This window comes from Notamacropus eugenii, chromosome 5 (genome assembly GCF_028372415.1).
Source record: "Notamacropus eugenii isolate mMacEug1 chromosome 5, mMacEug1.pri_v2, whole genome shotgun sequence".
Classification (NCBI taxonomy): Eukaryota; Metazoa; Chordata; class Mammalia; order Diprotodontia; family Macropodidae; genus Notamacropus; species Notamacropus eugenii.
Genome location: NC_092876.1, coordinates 161,359,657 through 161,366,186, shown reverse-complemented (window position 1 = coordinate 161,366,186; position 6,530 = coordinate 161,359,657). Strand labels below are relative to the sequence as shown.

The window sequence follows — 6,530 nt, the reverse complement described above, 5'->3', positions numbered from 1 at the left end:
ACTCTCTTGTTAGGTGGTAGATAGTAAGTACTTAATACTAGCTAGTTGGTTAATTTTCCTGCTGATGGCTCTCCTAGAATGCTGAATCAGTGTATAGTTCTTTTGGCAAAAGTAGAAACTCTATACTTAGCACCTTCTTAGGGTTTTGGGGTTGGTTCTTATGGCTGGATTCTGAGGGGTTTCTACCTATCAGGCAGACGGTTGTAAGTATAGAAAAAAAACAGAGGCAAAATTTGTTTTCTTGCAATCTCCTTTTCCACGCAGCAGATATCAATGAGGTCTGTTACCAGGCCCAATTAGAGGTCTCCCCTGATCCCTGCTCTTCGGACCCTTCTCAGACCATTTCTGAATTCTGTTCTGATGCACTTAGAAGTATGGTTTGGAACAGTCACGCTGATTCATAGCAGTTTCATGTGATAAGACTAGCCTCTAACTCATTGTGAGAAATCAAAATCATATTTTTGTCAGCCAAGTGATAACTAGGTAGTATAAATTTGTCTGATAGACAGCAAACGGTTCTAGGTATTTGCTTTTCCCAACTATCAATCTCAAGGTCCTTATGTGAATCACATGCAAATTAGGGGCTAGGAAATAGGACACTTTGGCTATCTTTACTCTGTGTCTTTTCTCTATTGGCTTCTTTTTCAGTGTTTTTCTCACAGCTTATTTTTCTCCTTTCTAATAATAAAATTGTCCAAGTTCAAATGAGAAAATTGTCCCTTATATTTGTATTCCCAGCACTGATGAACAGAGTGGTGTAGAAGATAGATAGACTTTGACAAAATGGATAATGAATGGATGGAAAACATTTATTAAGTACTTACTGTATGCTAGGCACTATATTAAACTCTGAGGTTACAAATACAAAAATGACATTTTTGTTTGTTGTTCAGTTGTGTTCGACTCTTCATGATCCAATTTTGGGATTTTCTTGGCAAAGATACTGGAATGGTTTGCCATTTCCCTCCTCTGCTCATTTTACAGATGAAGAAACTGAGGCAAACAGGTTTAAGTGGCTTTCCCAGCATCACACAGACAGTAAGTGTCTGAGGTCAAAGTTAAATTCAGTAAGATGAGTCTTCCTGATTCCAGACCTGGCATTCTATCCACTGTGCTACCCAGCTACCTTTAAAAGAGATACAATCCTTGCCTTTATGGAGCTTATATTTTAATAGGAAGAGATAAAGATATAGAAGAGTGGTAGGTAGAGAAAGTAATTTTGGTTTGGGAAGTCACAGGGATTGTGGCTGAAGCAACAAGACAGTTTGATTGACACATCCTTTCCAGAAGTGATGGCAGTATTGATTTGATCGCTGTTTCAGAACAAGAGGTAGAAAAGAGCACAATGGCAAAGAAAATGACAAGAAGATGTCTGGGGTGAAGTTTGGTCAGGTCAAATGCTACTACTTGATATAGAAGGTTCTCACTAATCAGGAGGGCCCAGGGGGAATTCCATAGCTGAGTGGCTGAGGTCTTCCAGAGCATGATTTATGGATGCCAGGTTTAAAGGATGCCAGTGTCAGGATGGACAGCACGAAAGTGACTGGTGTAAGGCATGATCATGTCTGGGGCTAGCTAGATAAAGGAAGATGTAATGGAACTGCTCAAGGAGAAAGTAAAAAACCAAGTGGCTTGATAACCCCAGGAAATGGGGATTCAAGTGTTGCTTGCCTCTGACATGCACTTTATCATGGCTGGTGTTTAACCTCTCAATGTTCCATGCTCTATGACCATAAGTTGCAAGGCAGTTGCCCAATTATATTGGCAGAAGGTGTTTCCCTATCAGGCATTTCCTATACTAGTGGAATCACAAATATAATCAAAATTGGCTAGCAAAGGACCTACTGTATAGAACAAGGTATTTGATATATTTCTTTTTTGTCTGAAAATATCTCATTAGAGCAGGGAAGTAATCTTGAGGACTTGAAGTCTTTCTACTGTACTCCATGCTCTGGCAATCACCACCAAATCTTTAACCAGAAGGGCTTTAAGTAAAGGCTTTGGGATAGAAATTGTTACCCAAGAATCAGTCTTGCCAAGTTCAGATATGCTTATTACCAGATAATGTTGTTTTTTATTTTTAAATAGAGTCTCATGGCTCCATGTATTTAAGCATGGGGTATGGTAATATGTGTAGGTGAAAGGAATACTCCCACCAATGAAATCTCAAGCACTGAAGTAAGTTAGGGGAGTTAGGTAATTGGGCAAGGCTGAGGGATTGACTACATTCGATTTTGAATTTGGATTCAAGGGAATTGGTAGGGATTTCCAGTCCCATTGCTGACAAAAACATGTGCTAAATAAACCCTTTGTTTCACAAAACAAGCTTGTCTTTTGATGTCATTGTAATGTTCAAATGTTATTTTTTTCCCGATCTATAATAATTTTATTGTAACAGAGAAATCAGGCTGCATAAAAGCCTATGTGATTATAACGGAGAATGATCTTTTCAAGGTTGGAGTTTGAACTCAGCTAGCAACACGGAGAAGCTTGCCATCACAGCTCAAATTGCTCATCTCCCAGGACTGACTGCCCCATACAGATTTTTCATGAGACGGACTATTGCAGTCACATTGAAGAGGTCTGGTAGTGTGATAGCAGGAAGGGGGACGGTTCAAAACTTTACAATGATGCTGATATTAAAGTGCAGTCATTTTACCGAATTCTCCTCCTCATCTTTTGCTGAGAGAGGGGAGGAGAGAACATGCTCATTTCTTAAATTACATTTTACTTAATTCTCCAAGTGGATGGATCCTGATAAGAAGGATCTGAAGGCTAATTCAAGCAGAGGGAAGAAGAGAAACTAGGGCAGGTTTGCGTTTAAAGGACAGTAATAAAAATGGGGGTAGCTAGATAAAGGGGAAAGTTAAAAAAGTCTAAGATGTCCAATGGTGAGGGCCATCTTTTGTGTTATTTTTTGAAGCCAAGATGCTGTACAACAGCAGCATCTATGATTGTCAGAGACAAACTCTGTGATCCGATGTGCCTCCATCAGTCATGGCAGGCCAATAAGAGGCAGGAGTGAGAACTGGGCAGGAGTTAGAACTTTGGAAGCTTTTAGCATCACAGAGATTTCTGTTACATGGGCTGAGTGATATTTATTATCTAGATTAAAGTTCTTGAACAACATTGTAATGCAGGTGATCTAAGGGAAGATCCCTGGAAGAAGGGGAGGGGGAGAGGAATTCTGATTTTAGGGAGGGATTTTTGGTAGAGTTACTGTGAACATAAAATGTTTTGGAAAAGTTGTGGAGGATGAGTTGGGGAGTTTGGGTTAGATTAGACCCACAAACCTCTAAACACTAATTTTAGATGCCTCTAGCCTACTCACAGGTCTTTTTCTGAAATACTTACAATGGCTAAGCATTAAGCACTGTGGGTGAAAGAAATTCTTATACTACTCCTCTCTTTGTCTGCTCCATCATCTCTCTAAATTTCAAATGGCAGAGTCTGAAGGTGGGAAGATCATCTCTGCTCCATCTTTCCAGGGAGAATTATTTGGTGACTTGGTGAATAGCATGGATAAGGTATTCTATATTACCTAATGTGACTTAGAGAATTCCTTGGTCATTCCTTCCACCTGCTCAGGTTTCAGGCCTGTAAGACTAAACATGCCAATCTGTTCAGTGATAGGCTGCCAAATATGAGAGGAGCCCTCTTTTTGGAGGTTGTAAACCAACTGGGTCTTCATACTAATGCCATAATGTACCTTGCCTTTTACCTCTTGCAATCACTGGCTCCTCAGATCAGCACTATTCAGGATTGTGGTGGCAATTCAGGGCCCATTGAGAGAGAGTTTGGTATACATGGGACAAATCAGGATTTTCAACTGGGATTCTACCCTTTTGGCTTCATCAGCATCTTTACAAACCATGATAAAGGCTCCCACACATTCACCTTATAGACCCATGTTCTCTACATATGACTGAGAGAGATATTAATTCTGTGTTCAGTGAAGTGGCAAAAAGCCCAGGTATCTGTTTGCCATATGTACTGGTAAAGCTCTGGTTTGCCATGTCAAAAAAAGCAAAAGGTTTTCTTTACTTTACCAATGATGCCTTTTCTTTCCACTGCTCTGGACGAGGATAGACTCCAGTGGGGTTGTGAACATAGCCATGCAGAAGGATGACACTCTCTTCTGAGATTTTTGAAATGTCTTCTATGGCTCCATTGAACTCAAAGCCACAAGTCTGCAGTCAGAGTAGGGAGAACAATTCAGCCGCATGCCAGCATCACTGAAGATGGGGGCATTTCCTCATGATGGTTTTGGAAGACAGACATCCCAGCTGAATTTGAGGAACCATTGTAGAAAACTGACTCCCAAACTCAACACTCCAGTTCCAGAAATGGTCTGTATGGTGATATATTGTTTGCTTTTCAGAACCTAGTTCTTTCCACCCAGGGCCAACTCTACTGATACCTTGTTAAACCCAGCCAGTCCTGCAATGGGCAGGTGATATTTCCTTAGTAACTGTTCTCACTTATTTGCCAAAGAAAACAATAGCAATGCCACCCCCATTACCACTGCCATAAACCTTCTAATTAGGTCAGAGCAACTTTCTCTGGTTGAAAGTTCTGCTGAAAAATTCCTTCAGATGAAGTAAGAAGTCTTAATACAACTATTCACTATTAGAACCCTATTGTTCCTAGAACATCATCCTTTTTGTAATTAACAGCCCATGTTTCTTGTGTGAAGAGTATTATGTTAGGCCTTAGGACAGGAAAGACAGCACAGTACAGTGTAAAGATTGCCTATTTTGAAGTTAGAGGATCTGGTTTCATATACTGGCTCTACATTTTCTGCCTAGGTGACCTTGGAAAAGTTATTTTGCTTCAGTGGGTTGTGGTTTTCTCTTTGGAACAATGAGGGTGTTAGATGACATTTGTTTTCTAAGATCTCTTCCAGTTCTACATTTTGGACCTTTGAATAATTATTATGGCTCATTTTTATCTTCTTTCCTGTACGTGTGTGTAGATTTATATGTATTACATTGATTGGTTTCTATCAGTCTTGCTTTTAATTACATAGTTGTGGTCAATTTGTATATTGCTCTTCTGATTCTGTTTTTCCCCTCTTATCAGTTTATAGAAATCTTCTCCTTTTCAATAATTATTTGTGGTATAATAATATTCCATTTCATTTGCATAGGACAATTTGTTCACCTTTTCCCCAATCAAAGGGTATATTATTTGTTTCCATTTCCCCCCCTATTATAAAAAGGGCTGCTTAGAAAGATTTTATACCTTTAACATTGACAACCATTTAAGGAAGGTGCATGTCAGAGTTTTAAACATTCTCTCAGGTAGTCCATATTGGAGGGATTTAATAGATATATATCATATTGGATCTGACCTACCTCATCTCTGGGGAGACTGTGATTTTTCCTTTTTGTGGGAAGCAGAAGGATGGCTATGGCTGTGTGCTTATTACTTTACTCTCCTGTCTAAGAAGGGTATTGAGCAAAGATTATATTTACCTTTAACATATCAGATATTTACAGTCTAGAGGTACAATGCTCTCTGAGGGGAGTGTACAGGATAAAATTGACTTTCCCTGGTCTTCCAAGAGGGCAGTAGCCCTGCCCTACTTCAGAAGGGGAAAAGTTAGCTTGCTGCTCACCAGAAATTCATTAAACAAAGACTAAATATTGGTCTTTGGTTAATAATGACCAAATATTTATTGAAACAAACCATAAAACAGTAATCATGAAAATTATATCATTAGGTTGGATGATAAAATATGTGTCAGACAGCTCTGTGTTACAAAGAGTAGGGGAATTTCAACACAATCAAGGAGAAAATAATCTCAGCTGGGTAGTCTGCTCTTAGTCTCTGGAGACATAATCATGGGGAATCAAGAGATGTGTTAGAATACCTGCATTTCCTACATGCCTGTGTCTCTGGAGATGCTGTCCATCACCAAAAGCCTGCACCTTACCTTTTGACAAGTCTTTATTCTTATCTTTCCTCCCACCTCTAGTCTCTCTGCTAATCCAGAGTCACAAATACTCTCCATCTCTTGCATACAAAGCACTCAATGTCATAGGTCTATGCTTTAGGGAACTGCCCCAAACCACCTGAAAATGGTGTTGCATACATATGTCATTTTTCTCTTGTCAATAGCCTTACTTCCAGTATACTTGCTGTAGAGGAAATTGGTTTGCACTTTTTTGTAACTTACTGAATAATTCCAAAATGCATTTCAAATACATATGCACATATATATGTACACACAGACACACACACACATATATATCTGTATATTTATGTGTGTACACATAATGCATTTACATAATGTATATTATGTAATAATATATACCCCCCACATAACCAATTCAAACGTCTTCCAACAGAGCAATAGCATGCCTGTTTTAATGCAGTTGTATTAGCATTCAATTTTGCTCTTTTTTAATTTGTTTACTTAATTTTTGAGGATTAAATCTGTGATTTAATTGGTATAGGGAGCTCTTGGTGGGGAAGTTGCCTCAATCAAAGCAAATTAGCACCTGCTCTGCAATTTATAGTGTAGA

General features: G+C 39.0%; 1 pseudogene; it reads right to left on the bottom strand.

Annotated features, from left to right (window-relative positions):
• Positions 1 to 3,411: 3,411 nt before the first annotated feature.
• LOC140507728 (aspartate aminotransferase, mitochondrial pseudogene) lies at positions 3,412 to 6,016 on the bottom strand (annotated as a pseudogene).
• Positions 6,017 to 6,530: the final 514 nt, after the last annotated feature.